Source organism: Engraulis encrasicolus, chromosome 13, assembly GCF_034702125.1.
Source record: "Engraulis encrasicolus isolate BLACKSEA-1 chromosome 13, IST_EnEncr_1.0, whole genome shotgun sequence".
Taxonomy (NCBI): domain Eukaryota; kingdom Metazoa; phylum Chordata; class Actinopteri; order Clupeiformes; family Engraulidae; genus Engraulis; species Engraulis encrasicolus.
Genome location: NC_085869.1, coordinates 11,941,907 through 11,961,906, shown reverse-complemented (window position 1 = coordinate 11,961,906; position 20,000 = coordinate 11,941,907).

Genomic DNA, 20,000 nt, shown 5'->3' with positions numbered 1-20,000 from the left:
GGAACCACTGGCCTAGGCAATAGTCCAGTCTGCCAATTGGTAGAACCGTCTCTGTTGGAGGAGGTGGTGCTGTTTGTATTGTATCAGTGTGCGTTGCTGCTGCTGCTGCCTGGGTACATGCTGAATAACCTGCCTGGCCTGCTGAGAGACTTTGACTGCACACATCTGTGGAGAAATCAAAGGAGCAGTGTGGCGCAAAACTGAAGGATTGGATCACGCTGGTGAAAGCCTGGCACTCTGGCTTCCTCACTCTGCCCCTCACAGCTTTCACAGACAAAACAAAATTTTTAAAAAAATGCCGCTCTGTCAAGGTGAATATTTGGCATGACTGCCAAAGCTATTCAAGAACTAGGTTTTGGCAAAGGCCCCCCCATTCATTTTTTTTTATCACTGATAATACAAAGCAAATAAACAGACAGAGACATGGAGTATTGACATTTTTAAACAATTCATTTTTATGAAGGCATGAACAAAAACGACTTTTAGAAACACATCAGATGGAATAGCGTCAAAGTGTGCAGTCAATAGGCCTATTCAGCAACATAGACTGGAGTGTGTTTCTCAACATCATTGTTGCTAGTTTCCTTAGCAACTCACTTCAAGCTGCAAAGAAATGACTGAATCCTTTCTCGAAAGCATTGTCTGGACGTTTATGTTCAGATGGTTACAACTTTGTTAGTCCAGTGCTAAAGTCAACAGCGCATTAATTTCATGAAAGCAAAGTTGGGAGCGAACGTTACCGCAGTTAAAAGAAAATTACGATTAGTATGGTTAGCCCCTTCCCCGTTGTTTTGGAAAGCACGTCATTTTGTTGAAGGAAAGGATTGCGTACATCCCAAGGAAAGGTGCAAGACAAAGGCCAACTGTAGTTTTTAGAGTGAGAAGTCCGCACACTTAGAATCCTTTTTGTTGTATTTTATTATTTCATGGCAGGATAACGTTTCAACCTCAGAATCTGAAGAAGACTGTTGAGAATCTGAAATATCTGAAGAAGACTGTTGATGATAAGGTGGCGAGATGATTGGATAAATGACAGCGCAGCTCAGCAAGCAATTGGCTCTTGTTGCTGAACAGGTGGGATTTGTGCAAGCACGCGCCATATTGGCGTAACAAATTGCCCCCGTTCATTGCTATGGACGCTTTCTTGGAAAGTTTTCTGTCTCGTCATATACAGACAGTCTCTGCTACCAGTCACTGCTCTGCGACGAATACACCTGATCTGACCCAAGAGCATCAAAAACCCTCTAAGTTCAAATTTACATCAGTAACACTTTCTATGAAGCCCATATCATATTATGAGTGCATTTATATCAAATTATAATGTGCATTATAATAACTTACAACGCATCACGACAACACCCATGATGTTTCATGATGCTTTATGTTAAGAGTAATGAATAACCATGAATGTAGCTTACAATGCTTTATAAATCCAAGGGTGTTATGAGTGCTCATGGCTTTATATAAACTACAGGCTGCCTGATGGATCTTACAGTGCATTATGATGCATTAGATGTGCATTATGCAGTGCATTATAGATGCATGCATCCATATGAACTTCACTTTACTTGGAGCACACATTGACGACTTATGATCTCATGTGGAACATTATAGCATCTTATGAGGCCTTATGACATATCATCCAGCTCTGTGCATAGAGGGGTATAAGTACTCATAATATTATTAATATAGGCCTACTGTACTGTAAGCCCCATCAGTCAGCCAGTAGTTTATAACCAGTCATGAGCATTCATAACACCCTTGGCTTTATAAGGCATTATAAGCTAGATTCATGGTTATTCCTAACTGTTAATATGAAGCATCATGAAACATCATGGGTGTAGTAATGATACGTTGTAGGTAATTATAATGTGCATTATAATTTGTTATAAATGCACTCATAATGCGCTATAGATATGGGCTTTAAGTAAAGTGTTGCCCTTACATCAGACAATAATGGTTCAATGCTAAAAATACGAGTACAGTAGAGTACTTTTATTAATCCCGAGGGAAATTAAGGTGTTTGACAGCTTACATAAATATACTACTAGACATACACTAAGACCTAATACACATTATTGTACATTGCATTGTTATTCAGGACACGAACCCTTGAACTTTCCATCCAAGACTGACCTTATAAAAAGCTGTATTATGCTCACGCTAGTATATTCCGCAAGTTGGTCCCACTCTGTTTCTGAGTGTAATGGATGCCGGCTAGCAGAGTTCGGCATAGAACATTAGGAAACACCCCTCCCGAAGCTTCATATAATATCAGTGCGATCCCTGCATTTGTTCTTTTTGGTCTTTTGGATTGATATACATTTTCAAGCTACACCCTATTTACTGTAGTCAGATGTTTTCCAGTTACAAAAAGATGTCAAAGTGCTTACGACTCAACAGTTTTATCAGTGTGAAATTCACTGTGAACCTTGCACTCTGAACAAAGTCATCTGACTTGACTTCAATATATTTGATCTCCATGATCATTGTACAACCTCCATTGCCCCCAGTTGTCTGACCTGTCTTGCCATGGAACACGGCTGCTGTCATGGCGTGTTGAGTATAATATGGGGAGAGGTGAAGGCACGGGTAGAGCACAGGAGCACGGGTAGAGCACAGGAGCACATCTGTGGCCTTTACTATGCTCCTCCGTGACTATTCTGCACAGCACAGCACGAATAATGTGCTGATTTGGCTGTCCAGGCAGGCGGCAACCTTACTCCAACCCACCAGCACACAAAAAAAGAAAAAGAAAAATCAGATAAAAAATTGTGAATTAATTACCTCCCACACTACATAGCAAAAATGCACATGCACAACTTGATGGGCGATGTTGTTTGCATAATGATGAATGCACGAAAACATGCCTGTGTATAAAACGAAACAAAATGTCAAGCCCTTTTGAAACTATAGCCTATAGAGATGTACAGTACAGCTAAATCGTTGAAATGCAACATGGACGTTACAGTGAATGCAGCAACCCGACACCACGCCTTCACGCCTTTTTACGTGTCTGCAGGATGCACAGGGTCGGCTCAAAGATCACAATTAATGGCCTCCTGAGCTAAGCACTGTGATATTGTCTATCAGGAAGGTAGTTGAGTAATCCAGAAGGGTCACTGAGGCGTGCCTCAAAAGGTGCACTGTGTAACAGTTTTAGTTGTTTATTTCCAGAATATTCATGCTGTCCATTCAGAAATGTTCCCTTTCCCATGACTACTTAGCACCACCATCAAATTCTAAGTATGTATTATGACTGGGAAAATTGCACTTTTCATACATGAAAAGGGGGATCTTCTCCATGGCCCTCCTTGGTCTCCAAACTAGTAAATATTAGTTCATTATTTAGTAAATATTCATGAAAAGATCAAATTTGGTAATAGGCAGCACCATTTCAATGAACAGTATAGTTGCAGCACCCATTCTGGCCACATTCTACACAGTGCTATAACATGTAAATGTGCAGCTGTGCAGCATGAATATTTTAAATAAATGTGTGGTTTGCATGCACTTTTGCTGTTAGATGTCAACACGAATGTGAAGCAAATGACGCGACAAGATGAGAAAGAACACTTGCCTGTGTGTTAATGGAAGCCATATTTACCATTTGCTCACATTCTCAGGATGTAATGTCTTTGTTATGAACTATAAAGGTTTAGCTGTGCTAGTGTTCAGAACAAACACAAACTGTGAAATGAATTCATGTGTATGTTTTATACATATTTATGTTTTATATCTTTTTTTCCACCATGCTTTACTGGAAGCTATGGCAACACAACATAATCTTGCTGCTCTCTCTCTCTCTCTCTCTCTCTCTCTCTCTCTCTCTCTCTCTCTCTCTCTCTCTCTCTCTCTCTCCCTCTTTTTCTGTCTCACCCTCTGTTTCTTATACTCTTCCATCTCCTCCCTCTCACTTCCAACTACACATCCCTTCCTACCTCTCTCCTTCTCTCTCTATGTATCACCTATTGTCTCCCACAGTTCTTTCACTCCCCTTTCTCTTTCTGTATCCCCCTCTCTGTATCCTTTTCTCTCCATCTCCCATCTCTCTCTCTCTCTCTCTCTCCATATTCCACTCTCTATCCCCCCCCCTCTCTTCATGTCAGCTCTCTGTATCCCCCCCCCCCTCTCTCTCTCTCTCTCTCTCTCTCTCTCTCTCTCTCTCTCTCTCTCTCTCTCTCTCTCCATGTCATCTCTCCACCCTGCAGTGCTGTGCTCTCCTCAAAGGGTGTCATCGCATCCTCCTCTCAGCCGCCAGACTCCCCGACAAGTCAGAAAATCAGCAAAGCCCTGACTTTGTTGACTTTCAAATAATGCTGATGGCGAGGGAGACAGCGAGAGTGAGGAAGTGAGAGAGAGAGAGAGAGAGAGAGAGAGAGAGAGATGCGTGGCTTTTTGTGCTGAGTCCTGTTGACAAATGTTGGGTAATAAGAGAGAAAGGCAGCGAAACGCGGATCATTTTTCTCAATATTGAATTTTGCACATTGCTCCATTCCTTGCCGTTGTTTAGCTGATGGTGCTAAACCTGCATGGCGAAAAAGAAATATCGACCTGTATATCGCCTGTAGTGTTGCATGGATCAAGTTAAAAGGCCCAGCGAGACCACGTATGACGTTTTATGAAGTGCAATGTTTAATTGTCTATTGAAAGTGCCTCACTCAAACTCATCAGGATTTTAGTGTTTTTTTTTTTTTTACTATTATCGTGTATGTTGAACTCATTTTGTCCATCCTCATTCTCAGCTGTTATTGATCTGCATCCAATTATTTTCGACCAGTGTAGTGGTTTTACAGCACGGCATTTTACAGCATACAGTGCTCTGTCTTGAAGGCCTAACCCACTCGACCAACCCAACCCATCCATCCACCCCAGATACAGTACTCTGCCTCCACTTGGAGTGGCACTTTGCTTTGCTTTGCTGGTGCCCTTGTGGTGTTGAATGTACAGGGGTCTGCCTTTCTCTCTCTCTCTCTCTCTCTCTCTCTCTCTCTCTCTCTCTCTCTCTCTCTCTCTCTCTCTCTCTCTCTCTCTCTCTCTCTCTCTCTCTCACTGGTGCCCTTGTGGTCTTGAATGTACAGGGGTCTGCCTCTCTGTAACTCGATGCCACCACTGCGGAAGCCGCAAGACTGCTTGTGCTGCACGGGAACTGATACCCTCGCAGATACAGCCCTTACACCACAAACAACAAGAACTCGACAAACCCAATACAGTATACACAGACAGACAGACAGAGAGAGAGAGAGAGAGAGAGAGAGAGAGAGAGAGAGAGAGAGAGAGAGAGAGAGAGAGAGAGAGATGGACAGACAGAGGCCACAGACAGACAGAGAGACTAAGAGAGAAAGAGAGAGAGATGGACAGAGACCAGAGACAGAGAGAGAGAGAGAGAGAGAGAGAGAGAGAGAGAGAGAGAGAGAGAGAGAGAGAGAGAGAGAGAGAGAGAGAGAGAGAGAGATTGAGAACAGAGGGATATTGTACTAGTGTCTCGCTGCAGATGTAAAATACCATAGCCCTGTGTTTCCCCAGAGCATCAGTTATGCTAAAAGGTCAGCCGATGGGGAAACTATCTTTTTACTGCACTGCAGCGTTCCCATATACCTTGCTGCCCGCACCACACTACACTACGTAATAGGCCCAGGACATTTCTAGCTCTTTTTTTTCTTTCTTTTTTGGATACAACATATTGTCTTCCATTTATGATCTTTTGTTTGCTTTGTTATAGTAAGTGCCTTCATTGACTTTCTAATTCCCCCTAAAAATAGAGGCTGCATTGTGCTCGCATTTGTCCGTTGCACAGAAGAAACATTATCCTAGGATTTTTGCTTTATCTCTAAGTAGTAAGTGTCTCGATTCTTAATTCCCATCCTCCTGGTATCAGTTTGATATGCACTAGATGCAATTGTTCCTTTAGCAGTAGTAGGGTCACATTTGGCTTCTTAAAGCCACCTAAAAATAGAGGCCGCTTTTAGTCTGTTGCATAGCAACCAAAAAATATAGAAATGTATGATTTCCTTTAGTTTTCTTCCTTTAGCGCTCTTACTTTGAACAAATAGCAAATGACGCCACTCGAGACCTTTGGCATTTGCCAGCGCGTTGTACCGCAAGTATAGCGCTGAAATAGAAAATATAACCCCCTGTCGTCTCCTCTCCACTCCTCTCCACTCCACTCCACTCCACCGCAGTAGTGTTCTTCATCGTTAAAAGTTTCTTGCTGTTCAAGGTGCTTCTCTGGAGGTTAAAGAAAGAGCATGGAGCACGCCCTCCGAACAGGAGAGGCGGAGAGGAGAGGAGAGGAGAGGAGAGGAGAGGAGAGGAGAGCAGTCATCGTCGTCGTGTACATGTAGTGTTGGCTTACTGGGAGCAAAAGGGGCACCGAATGTGTGGCGCCTTCTCGATGCAGTCGGATAGATGAACAGATGGCAGGGATTTATTTTTAGCCTCCACTCTCACACACAGGCCATCAGACGCCCGTTTATGCAACATGTAACCGGGGACGACAGAATACAATGGCAGGCACATCCGTGCCCCTCTAAATTCGCAACACCCCCCCCCCACACACACATACACACACTCCTGGTGACAAGCCCAGTGCCCCTGTTGCAGCTGTGGCCATTTAGGGGACTGAATACTGAAAAGACCTCCCAGGTGGCCTGTGTCCAGTCCCTTCCTATTAATTTATATATTTTATTATAATTATTTTGTGTTGTTGTGTTTGGCCATGACGTTTGGGTCAGCGAAGGTTGCCGCGGTTGTTGACGCAGATGTCACGTCTCAGGAGGGGTGTGTGTGTGTGTGTGTGTGTGTGTGTGTGTGTGTGTGTGTGCGTGTGTGTGTGTGCGTGTGTGTGTGTGTGTGTGTGTGTGTGTGTGTGTGTCTGTGTCTGTGTGTGTGTGTGTGCATGCAAGTGTGTGTGTGTGTGTGTGTGTCTTTGTGTGGGTGCGCTTGCTTGCGGAGCGGGTGGGCAGCGTTGGTGATGTTATGCATGCATGGGGCTTGGCTCGTCGGGCCAGAGAAACTATGGCAGAGGACAGTGAAATGGCTTCCTTCCCTTGGCTGACATTCCCTTGAGGATCAGACACAAGTGCTGCTCACTTGCTGTCCCCCTTTTGTCGACCGTGAGCAGAAAGCCATTGACATTTTGAAGGGCCGGCGGATGGCATCTAGGGCCACGCGCTCCCACTGGCTGGGTTAAAAGCACACTGACATTTGCTTGACCTGTCAATGACCAGCTCGCTGCCGCAAGCACTCTGCGACAGCCCATTTCGGAAAACACTGCATTAACTCGGAACTGGTCGACAAAATGTGGCAGGGACATTATCTAGCGCAGTGGTTTTCAAAGTGGGGGCCGGGGACCCCTGGGGGGCCGCGGAAAGTTGATAGGGAATATTAAAATTAATTATTGAAGAAATTGAATAACTAATGTAAACCTAAATAAATAAAAAATGAGGTACAAAATATTCCAATTAGTTCATTTTATATATCCTAGTGGGGCACTGACTCACAGGCCTAGGACTGTGGTTGTTGGGGGAGCACAGGAAAAATAGTGCGGCACGACCCACGTGAAGGTGGCCTTGGCTTGAATCTACCGGTGTATGGGGGGCCTTAGCATGGTTAAGTTTGGGAACCCATGATCTAGCGCAGCCGGCGTGGCATGTCTGTCGGATCCGCCCCTTATTCACAAGGGCATTATGGGAAGAGGTGTAGCTGCTCGGCTCGGCGGAATGGAAACTGTAAAGAGCATTTTGTTTTCTTCATAGAAAATCCATAAGCTCAATAAATAATTGTTTATGAACTCAGCACAGGACTGAGGGCAGGATTCATGATCTCGATCATAGTTTCTTCAATACGGTTCATTCATTATGTTCTCATTTATAACGTAAACCAATCTTGTTTTGTGAAGCAAATACAATTGCATGGGGACAGCGTTTTTTTTCTTCTTCCCCTTCTTTGTTATGCTCTGCACCATTTTCTCTCTGACCGCATTGCAACTCTGAACAGCACCGTGTCCTTTTTGAATACACTTTTAATGGCATGTAGAGTATATAATACCTTAATACTTTAATCACAGTATACTGTAGGAACACAATGTTTGGGGAATAATTATCAACTAAACAGCGAACAAGTAGACAAATATTTTTGTGGAGAATATAGTGGGTTGGGGGGAAATGTCAACTGTGCTGCGTCGTCGTCGTCTCCTGTGTGGACGTCTTTGTGTTTACTCATTTAGCAAAAAATGCCTCCCCCTGGTTCTCATAAATCAATGTCTGGGTCTGGCCCTTTTTTCCCCGGGTCTAATAGTTCACTGGAAAGTGCTGATAAACCCGCAGCACACAATTAGCAGAGAGTTTTCAGACCGCTCACCCCCTGGAAAGTCTGGCAACGACACCGTCTCACCTTTTTCACCGGCCTCAGCCAGTTTCAGCACACCTGCACTGCTGCATGCTTCTTTCAAAGGCATTCACAAAGTCTCTTCACCTCAGCAACACAAAAGGGCTTTGTTGTTTACCTCCGGTTCAGTCAAGCGTGAATGGCAGTAGGTATGTTTTTTTGTGTGCAAATGATGTATAGTAGGAATTTCAATATTATTCAATATTCAATATTATTATTTCAAGCTTATTTCAGTATTAAATCTGAAAGGAAACATACATTGCGCAGCTATCCATTTGTGCTTTATTAAATGCATGTGTTTGGATTTCAGTCCCAGAGTAACATGTCTCTCAGAGTGAAACTGAGAAAATCCCAAATGAAGATCCCCCCCACCCCTTTTTTGCAGAATGTGCAAGCTGAGATCTTGAAGCTAACCGTTGCTTCATAAAACAGTATCTAAAAGCATACATTTTCTCTATGAAAAGGTTAACTTAATGTCTTTTCTAAAGTTAAGCTTACTTTCAGAGCTTCATTTTCCGTTTTCTATTTTAAGAAGTGAACCCATTCAAAGGGCCACATTTTCTTCAGATATTATAAAACGTGTTTGTTTCGCGTGGCTGGTCACATACTGTATACCAATCCCATGTTCCCTGAAGCACTTTGTTTCATACATGACAAGATAAACGTATCCATGAAACATTACATTATTTCTGTAACTGAAGAAAAAAAGGCAACAAAATCCCAGCTGTAATTTAATGCTATCTTTCCCCCCGATGAAATAAATACTGTACGCTTGTAGAAACTTGCTTAGTGTGATGATAGTCCCATGGAGGGTGGAACTGTGAATTCAGAAAGTTGATAGACCATTAAAAAGAGACTGAAAGTTGGAAGAGCAACTGAATGTTAAATTGCTTTAATACTTGCTAGGATGCACCTCTTTCCCCTCTGACAGAGTCCAGGAGGACGAACATTTACCTTCCATCTGTTGGTGCAGAGAGGGATAGAGAGAGAGAGAGAGAGAGAGAGAGAGAGAGAGAGAGAGAGAGAGAGAGAGAGAGAGAGAGAGAGAGAGAGAGAGAGAGAGAGAGAGAGAGAGTGTTAGGTTCAAACCCTTAACATTTGTAAATATGAAACACCTGAAATGAAAGACACAGAGAATCCTTAATTAAGTTTCAAACCGGCTTGGAGAGCGGATGGGGAGAACCGTCAGCTACCATTTTCCCCACTCGTTCTAAACGATGTAATAGCCATAAGTCATATTTATTGGAGGATTTTCCCTGATAACAATTATCTCTATCCGCTAAAGGGAAAAGGGGGCGTACCCGGATAGAGATTAATTCATTCACACACACACACACACACACACAACCACATGAACACACTAGCCAGGCTGCGCCCTCCTAGTGACGCAACACCTTCGGCGGCGCTGCAGATCGAATCTCGATTGCAAGTCTATGATAATCAGGCAAGGAACACACAGTCCTTGGCCTGCCATGTGGAGATGCAACTCTGTTGTTTGGGCATTCCATTGTTCTGGTACAGATAAAGTCCTCGCACAGTCCAGTAATCTTCTGCAGCCTTGAATAGGAATTCTTGAATGCGAAAGGGCACATTTGTGCCACGGCAACATGTTTGCTCTCATATAGAATAAAATACAGTTCCAACATTTCCCCCTGTTTATTCTATATAGAGACAAACATTAACATCATCCAGTGATCACTTCAAATGATTTTTTCTTTAAATAGGTACACTTAGAGGCCCCGAGCATAATCCCCTGGGTCAGGGAACAGATCAGGGACCTGGATGGAATCGTCAGATTGGTGTGGAGGCTCATGGTCTCCACCAACAACATCATCATAGTGTCATCGACATCACTATCCTGTCTAGTTAGAAGAGCATATAGGTTTGACATTTTTTCTTCCATTTGTGCAATGGCAGTGGTACTAAATCTGGTGCACAACACTCTAATACAAGGAATACAACAACATCCACATAACGTGAGGATCGCCGCAAATATTGCAATAGACATGATTATGGACGCTGCCAACTGTCTGTATTTGCCAACATGTCAGAGAAACCATCCCACACTGAAGTGTCGACCCTGGAGTGGTCTTTCATTTTCTTTTTGGTTGAGGGATCCCAATCCCTCTATCGCCCTGGTGACACTTTCGTCAGCTGCCGCATTGTTCGGTATGAAGGAACAACATTGATAACCAAAAATAGAGCACACACTCCTATCGGCCAAAAGCATATCAACCGCAATACGAGATTGGAATGCGATTAGGCAGGTTGCCTTCAGTTGTTCATGGATGGCCCTGAACTCGAATTCAGTTTTGTTGCCCAGCGCCTGCACATTATAGTGGATGTTGTTCATTCTGTCCATATTTTTGTTTATAGTATACCACCAACATACAAATGATTCAAACCCTGATGCAATTTGATTCCACATTGTAGCTCTCTTATGTTTGTTTTAGGTTAGGTTAAGGGGTGAAGTTTCAGAACAAGGTTTCATTTAACATGTGCCCTATACACATATTTGTTTAATGCACTGATTAATCCTAAAATATCTCTCCTGTTTGAGACATGTGCCATCCACATGACTCAATAAGACTTAAGTAATTTCCGAAACAGACTTTGAGCACAGTAAATGATGAGAAGTAAACATCTTCCAACACCCTCCAGTTCATGGGTGCATGAGTGATTCTACGATTCCCCTACGCTTTTGGCAAGAGCAAAAAGTCAATTATCAGTATTTTTCCCAACTAAATGACCTAGATGTTTACATAGTGCCAAACAAACAAATTGCCAAGCTTAATCTTAATAGTTAGTGGAATTGGCAAATCAAATCAAAGTGTAGCCGAATCAGAGAATCACTCGCATAGCCTACATCATGGCAGGCTTTTTCAAACATTTGTTTAAAAAAAATAATAATAAGCTCTCAGAAGTCAACTCATCCACACACAGACATTAGTGTGGGGGAGGTGCGCAGTTGTAACAGATTAGAGAGCATTATAATAGAGAAGAAACAAAAAATGTTTTGTTAGTTTAGACAAAACAAAACCCAAAGCCGCCCAACCATTCTCTCATAATCTACAATCAAAATAAAATAGATAGCTCTACATTCCCGGGGAACAACAATTTATCAAGAGCAAAATTATGAAAAAGAAAATTACTCTGGTCAGTATCTGACTATTGTGGCTCACGTTTACATTACAGTTCCTTACAGAAAAGCATGCCGTACAAAATGACTATACCCATAGTATTGGCTGTCTTTACATGATAGTTAGGCCTGCATAAATCACTTTGTAACAGAACTGAAATATATATTGGCATGCAGTCCTCACTGTCCTTTTGTCATGAGGTCATGGTGATATAGGGGCCTAGCCCAACTCCTGCCAATAATGTCAGTACATGCAAAAATGTATTTTGTAAAAATAAAAAAATTGAGTATGAGTAATATTTGAGAATCCAAAAATATTTGAGAATCCTACTTTCTCACACCATTCCAAAGTTTCACTGTCATCACCCAGACATACAGATCACTAGATCAACCAATCAAAATGTAAGAGATAAAAAGAAAGAAAACACAACTGCCATTGTAAAATACGCAACTTTAAAAGAAAAATGAAACAAACAACCGGACAGACCCTTTATCTAAGGTATAAAGGTAAGACCTTGTCTAACTTTAGGTCAAACTTTTCATGGTTTGAAAGAAAGAAAAAAAATAACAGTTGTTATTTTATCAAGTGTTTATAACTAAAATTATTACCCAATTGAAACAAAACAAACTCTGGGAAAATCTTGTGAAACTTATCAAATTAAAAACAAAATTCACTTAACCTAGCGATCATTGGTATTGTCTAGGTTCCTTCCATTCACATCAGCTGTGTTTCAGCTCGTTTCCATAACACTGGGCCTGTTCCTCAAAGAACACAAAAAAAAGTATTATAGGGAAAACAACTTTCTTTCATGTACACTCAAGCCAGATCAATTTGAAATCAAATCAGAGCAAAAAATGATTGACTTCATGTATCGGCTACATAAAACATTTTGTAACGGAACTAAAACCTTATTGGCAATCAGTTTTCACTTTGATTGCAAGTTGAGGACTGAAATGAAAAGACAGAGAGACAACTGTCTCTTTGTTTATAAATCAAACAAATGAAAATATAAGGATCCCAACGTCATCAAATTCAAACTTTTAAAAGCAAATAGAGAACATTGACATGTCTCATCACACACCATGTGAAGCAATGTTCACACCTACAGTATTAAACTAATGACAATGATAGATATTTAACATATCTTTAAGCTTTGGTATTGTTTATCTAGGTCGGTGTTCAGATTTCTTTTTTTTTTTTTAGTTCTTATTGTCTTTTCAGTGACAAACAGGTGGTTTAGCATACACTGTTGGAGGTCTCAATATTAAGTGTCTTTCTGTCTCTGCCACAGAAATTTGCATGTTTATAGTTGGGCCTGCTGTGTCTGATAAGGGTTGTCTGCAGAAGACCTTGGGCTACTTAGAGAGAGCCTCTGAGCCTTTTAATATCTATCCGAGCTAATGAAAACATCTACACATAGGACACTGTTATCTTTGCTGGGGTGATTTTGTCAAGCGCCTCTGTGTATTCAGAGTCTAGTTTATCAGAGTCAACATTGTGCTCCAGTCATTAAAATAAACCATTAAAATTAAAATTATTAATTCATTAAAATTAAACCAAACCCATGATCCATTGATCAATAACTCATCAAAATAGAACATAATAAGGCAAGAAATTCGATGAAATAAAACAAAGAAATAAGTCATAGTTAAACGTCAATCAAAACAAAATGACAACCTAAATTTCTAGAAATGTTCAGCACATGTGACCTAACTCTCAGACCAGGTCCAAATTAGGTTTACTCACAGCACCTTTGGGCCATCAAATAACGCCTGCGTTATTTCAAGATCTCAAACCCATTGTTCTTTTTAAAAAAATAAAAAATAAATAAGAACAAGGAGAAAGCTTCATCTATTCTTTAGAAGAAACAAAGACATTTTCGTACTGTAAATCATGAAAGCAAACTCTTTTGCAACTACACTACACTACCATGACAGTGCACGGGGCCTTTAGTAATACATTATGACTTGGTCATTGCCATTCTGGTAACAGCTAATTTATAATGCCGTGTCTTAAAGGCTTAAACATTAACATGTTAACTTTCAATTGAAAATAGTAAAGAAACAACATAACTCCACAACCCCGTTTTCTCCTAATCAAAAATAAATGGGTAAGAATGTGTGGAAAAACAAAATCATGACAAAATCCTACACCTCAAAGTTGAATTGTAGAATAAAATAAAAGGCTTATTCTTATTTTAAAAATGTTGTTTCAACATGTGCACTCCCAAGCTCCAGCTAACTCTGAACACAATAGAGTACCTCCACTAAACACTTCAAAAAAAAATTCTTCCACTCTCAGACATATTTAGGCACTCACTCCACAGATACACACGTACACTCCACAGACACATATACAATCTTTCTCACACACACAGTGGGGTGTCCCACTAGGACAATTCATACAACAAATAGGGCCCACACAGACAGACAAACAGATATCCATATTACTTGCCTTGTATGACACAGTGTTATACAAATACAATTATTATTATTATTATTATTATTATTACTATTATTATTATTATTATTATTATTATTATTATTATTATTATTATTATTATTATTATTATATGGTAGGCTATCTGAGACATTAACTGCTCAGTGAGTAATCCAAATGGCTGTCATTTGCTTTTTCACACTAGTTTTGCTATTTTTGCTATTTCCTGCATTGCAGTGCGGCTAGCACCAGAGTCACAGAGGAAACGTACGGGGGTCCCTTGGACCAGAAGGGTAATTTCAGGTCTAATTTTTTCTTGGTAAAACAATCCCTCTACGTTTAGAACGACGTCTACCTCTTCCACATCCCCGTCCGTTTCCTCATTATCATCAAACCAGTCTACTGCACTAGGATTTTCTCTATGCACGATTTTCCAGTCCTTGCATTGCATTTCATCAAGGAACTTTTCACTTCTTTTGCTGTTACTGCCCCCCATTTTGTCTCTATGAATTTAGTCCAACGTCACAACACCTACAGTGCCTCTATTGTTGGATACACTTTTCAACAAGATAGCGATCAACGATCGTTTGTGGTAAGATTCACTTCAACCTCACAGGTGGAATCTTCTTGCATACAGGCTTCCACAAAGACTCGCTATTTGAACCTTGTTGTATTGGTATGAAACGTATTACCGAGTGGTAATACGAATCCTTTCACGCACACTTTCTCTCAACGCAGAGAACACAGAATTTAAACTAGTTTCTCGTACTAGGGGAGTCTGCCCTCCCTTTACGTTTACCTGATAGAGTCTAGAATTGTCAGGGTTTTGTCTTCTCTTATTTTACCGTCTTTTCATTCAATCCTTTTTAAATAAAAATAAAAATGTAGGCCTACTCACGATTCTCTGGTCTTTTCAAGATTCCCGTCAACCGTCGGATCCCAGCCTGCGAGGGAGAGACCAGTCCCGGAAACGGGTCTTAGTGCTGTGGCCACAGACTTTCCTGGTTCCCTCCTCGCGTGCTGGAATCGTCGGGTATCTTGGGATCCGGTTCTGAAGGACCAAGTAAATGTTAGGTTCAAACCCTTAACATTTGTAAATATGAAACACCTGAAATGAAAGACACAGAGAATCCTTAATTAAGTTTCAAACCGGCTTGGAGAGCGGATGGGGAGAACCGTCAGCTACCATTTTCCCCACTCGTTCTAAACGATGTAATAGCCATAAGTCATATTTATTGGAGGATTTTCCCTGATAACAATTATCTCTATCCGCTAAAGGGAAAAGGGGCGTACCCGGATAGAGATTAATTCATTCACACACACACACACACACACACACAACCACATGAACACACTAGCCAGGCTGCGCCCTCCTAGTGACGCAACACCTTCGGCGGCGCTGCAGATCGAATCTCGATTGCAAGTCTATGATAATCAGGCAAGGAACACACAGTCCTTGGCCTGCCATGTGGAGATGCAACTCTGTTGTTTGGGCATTCCATTGTTCTGGTACAGATAAAGTCCTCGCACAGTCCAGTAATCTTCTGCAGCCTTGAATAGGAATTCTTGAATGCGAAAGGGCACATTTGTGCCACGGCAACATGTTTGCTCTCATATAGAATAAAATACAGTTCCAACAGGGGGGGCGGAGAGAAATAGAGAAGAAGAAGAAGAAGAAGAAGAAGAAGAAGAAGAAGAAGAAGAAGAAGAAGAAGAAGAAGAAGAAGAAGAAGAAGAAGAAGAAGAAGAAGAAGAAGAAGAAGAAGAAGAAAAAGAAGAAGAAGAAGAAAGAAGGTGTGGGAGGGGAGTAGTGGTGGAGATGGAGATGGGAGAGGAGAGGAGAGGAGAAGAGTGGAGAGGAGAGGTGGGAGAGGAGAGGACAGGAGGGGAAGGGAAGAGCGGAGAGGAGAGTAAAGAAGGAGAGAGGAGAGGAGAGGAGAGGAGAGGAGAGGAGAGATGGGAGAGGAGAGGACATGAGGGGAAGGGAAGATCGGAGAGGAGAGTAAAGAAGGAGAGAGGAGAGGAGAGGAGAGGAGAGGAGAGATGGGAGAGGAGAGGACATGAGGGGAAGGGAAGATCGGAGAGGAGAGTAAAGAAGGAGAGAGGAGAGGAGAGGAGAGGAGAGATGGGAGAGGAGAGGACATGAGGGGAAGGGAAGATCGGAGAGGAGAGTAAAGAAGGAGAGAGGAGGAGGTCTTTTTCGCATATAGAGATGGGGCCAGGGGAGATCTCAGGTGGGCAGAAGTCAGCAGTGGAGAGGAGAGGAGAGGAGAGGTGGGCTGTTTTTGGGAGGAGAGAGGAGAAGCCGGCACATATGTGAATCAGTGGCCTGGTGGTGAAGTGGAGAGCAGACGAGAGCAGAGGAGAGGAGAAGAGAACAGGGGAGAGGAGAGGAGAGAAGAGGAGAGGAGGAGAGCAGAAGAGAGGAGAACAGGGGAGAGGAGAGCAGAGAAGAGGAGAGGAGAAGAGAGGGGAGGAGAGCAGAGGAGAGGAGAGTAGAGGAGCAGAAAATAGTTGGGTTTTGCAAGTATAGAAAAGAGACCTGTAGAGAGAGAGAGAGAGAGAGAGAGAGAGGGGGGGGGAGAGACAAAGAGATAAAGACAGGGAGAGAGAGAGAGAGAGAGAGAGAGAGAGAGAGAGAGAGAGAGAGAGAGAGAGAGAGAGAGAGAGAGAGGCAGGAATATTTCACGTGGGCAGCAGGAGCAGTGGTAGTGATGGTGCTATTGAGAATGGGAGAATGGGAGAGTAGGGGAGGAAGGGAGGAAGGGAGGAAGGGAGGAAGGGAGGAAGGGAGGAGGGGAGGAAGGGAGGAAGGGAGGAAGGGAGGAAGGGAGGAAGGGAGGTCTAGCTCTGTGTTTTGTGTGAGTGCCCATTTCCTATTTGCTCTCCTCTCCCCTGCTTCAGCATGCCGGATTAAACCGTATTTACATAGTGTCCGCTATGCTCCCTGGGCCGCCGGCCCTGTGGCAAAAGGCAGGGAACCAACGCCCACCATGATGCCAAGCTCTACTGTGGCGCTCTCAGGGGCGCCGGCAAGGGGGGGGACAAAGGGGACAGTTGTCCCAGGCCCAGGGAGAGATGGAGGCCCAGCATTGGATCCCCATTACATTGTATCTATTGGGCTTGGGGGCCCTTTCAGATTACTTTGTCCTGGGCCCAACCAAAGCTGTCAGCGGCCCTGGGCGCTCTGTGGGTACTCTACACTGTGGTGCCCCGTAGCCTTTGGTGCCATCATGCCTCAGCAGCGGCGTGCTCAGCCGGAGCGGTGTTTAATTGATCCGCAAGCTGTGCCGAGGCGGCGGGGAGGCCCGACTAGGCCCCTGGGCTGCTGGGCTAGGCTGCATGCCCCNNCCCCCCCCACACACACACACCAAGCCGGAGATGGAGCACTATAGAGCCTGCACCAAACCAACAGGCGGCAGGGGCTCCCTTCTCTTCTCTTCTCTTCTCTTCTCTTCTCTTCTCTTCTCTTCTCTTCTCTTCTCTTCTCTTCTCTTCTCTTCTCTTCTCTTCTCTTCTCTTCTCTTCTCTTCTCTTCTCTTCTCTTCTCTTCTCTCCTCTCCTCTCCTCTCCTCTCCTCTTTCTCCCTCTCCCCTCTCATCTCCTCTCCTCCGTCTCTCCTCTCCTCTCCTCTCTTCTCTTCTCTTCTCCTCTCTTCTCTTCTCTTCTCTTCTCTTCTCTTCTCTTCTCTTCTCTTCTCTTCTCTTCTCTTCTCTTCTCTTCTCTTCTCCTCTCTTCTCTTCTCTTCTCTTCTCGTCTCTTCTCTTCTCCTCTCTTCTTCCCTCTCTCCTTTCCCTCTATTTCACCCTTTGATCTCTCCCTCTCATTCTGCCTCTTCTTCCCTTTCCAACTATCTCAGCCTCTCTCCATTCCTCCTACCTCCTTTATTCTCTCATTTTCTTTTGTTTCATTCTCTCTTCTTTCTCTCTCTCTTTCTGTGTCTTCTTCCCTTTTCATCTACCGCTCCCCTCTTCCTCCATTTCCTCCTCTTTCTCTCTCTCTCTCTCTCTTTCTGTCTTTTCCTATTTCAATTTTATAATTGTTTTCTTCCCCACTCTCTTGCTCTTGCGCTCTCTCTCTACATCTCTCTCTTCTTCCCTCACCCTCACCTTCCCTCCCCCTCTCTCTTTCATTCTCTTTACGCTCCCTTTTGAGGCACTATAAATCTCATTCTCTCTCTCTCTCTCTCTCTCTCTCTCTCTCTCTCTCTCTCTCTCTCTCTTCCTCTGCTTTCTGCGGGGGTTGCGGCAGAAAGATGCATGAATATATCGGGGAGGGACAGTCTCCAAACGCCAGACCCTTCCCTCTCCTCATCTTTCTCTTCCTCCCTTCCTCCTCCCTTAATTCATTCTCTCTCTCTCTCTCTCTCTCTCTCTCTCTCTCTCTCTCTCTCTCTCTCTCTCTCTCTCTCTCTCTCTCTCTCTCTCTCTCTCTCTCTCTCTCTCTCACATCCCTCTCTTTGTCTCTGTGGTTCACCCTCTCTCTCCTCCAGTTGGCTGGCCTGTGCAGGATCAATACTCAGCCAGGCCTCACATTTGCTGATGTAGCCTTTACCAGGAGTCCCATATACCCAGCCCCATCCCACTACATCCCCAGCCCCATCCCACTACTACATCCCCAGCCCCATCCCACTACTACATCCCCAGCCCCATCCCACTACATCCCCATCCCCATCCCCATCCCCAGCTCCAGCCTCATCCCCAGCCAACTGCTACAGCCCCATCCCCATCCCCATCCCCATCCCCAGCCCCATCCCACTACTACATCCCCAGCCCCATCCCACTACATCCCCATCCCCATCCCCATCCCACTACATCCCCAGCCCCATCCCCATCCCCATATCCCCATCCCACTACATCCCCATCCCCATCTCCCCATCCCACTACATCCCCAGCCCCATCCCACTACATCCCCAGCCCCAGCTCCAGCCAACTACTACATCCCCATCCCCATCCCCATCCCCATCCCACTACATCCCCAGCCCCATCTCCATCCCCATCCCCATCCCCATCCCCATCCCCATCCCAATCCCAATCCCCAGCCCACTACTACATCCCCATCCCCATATCCGCATCCCCATCCCCATCCCCATCCCCATCCCCATCCCACTACTACAGCCCCATCCCCATCCCCATCTCCATCCCCATCCCCATCCCCATCCCCATCCCCATCCCCATCCCCATCCCCATCCCACTACTACATCCCCAGCCCCATCCCACTACTACATCCCCAGCCCCATCCCCATCTCCATCCCCAGCCCCATCCCCATCCCCATCCCCATCCCCATCCCCATCTCCTGCCCCATCTCCTGCCCCATCCCAATCCCCATCCCCATCCCACTACTACAGCCCCATCCCCATCCCCATCCCCATCCCCATCCCCATCCCCATCCCCATCCCCATCTCCATCCCCATCCCCATCCCCATCCCCATCCCCATCCCTGTCCCCATCCCCATCCCCATGCCCATCCCTATTCCCATGCCCATCCCCCATCCCCATCCCCAACCCCATCATGTCCCATCCCCATCCCCCCCCCAGCCCCATCCCCATCCCCATCCCCATCCCCATCCCCATCCCCATCGCCAGCCCCGGCCCCGGCCCCATCCCCATCCCCATCCTCATCCCCATCCCCATCCCCATCCCCAGCCCCAGCCCCAGCTCCCGACACACCATCCCCATCCCCATCCCCATCCCCATCCCCATCCCCATCCCCAGCCCCATCCCCATCCCCATCCCCATCCCCATCTCCATCACCATCCCCATCCCCATCCCCATCCCCATCCCACTACTACAGCCCCATCCTCATCCCCATCTCATTTATCTCCCTTGGTGACTGCCTTGTCTGCCTGTGCCTAGCGCCGGCCCTGCCCCCATCTCTCCATCTCTGCAGCTCTGGTGCTTGTTACTGTTGCTGGCCCTGGCCCCCGTGCATATGTCATGTGAAATGATTGGATGCGACAGGCCTTTTTAACATTGATCAGCTATAAATGGCCGCCCGCGCTAAATGAGTGGGGCCGCCTCGCCTTTAAAAGC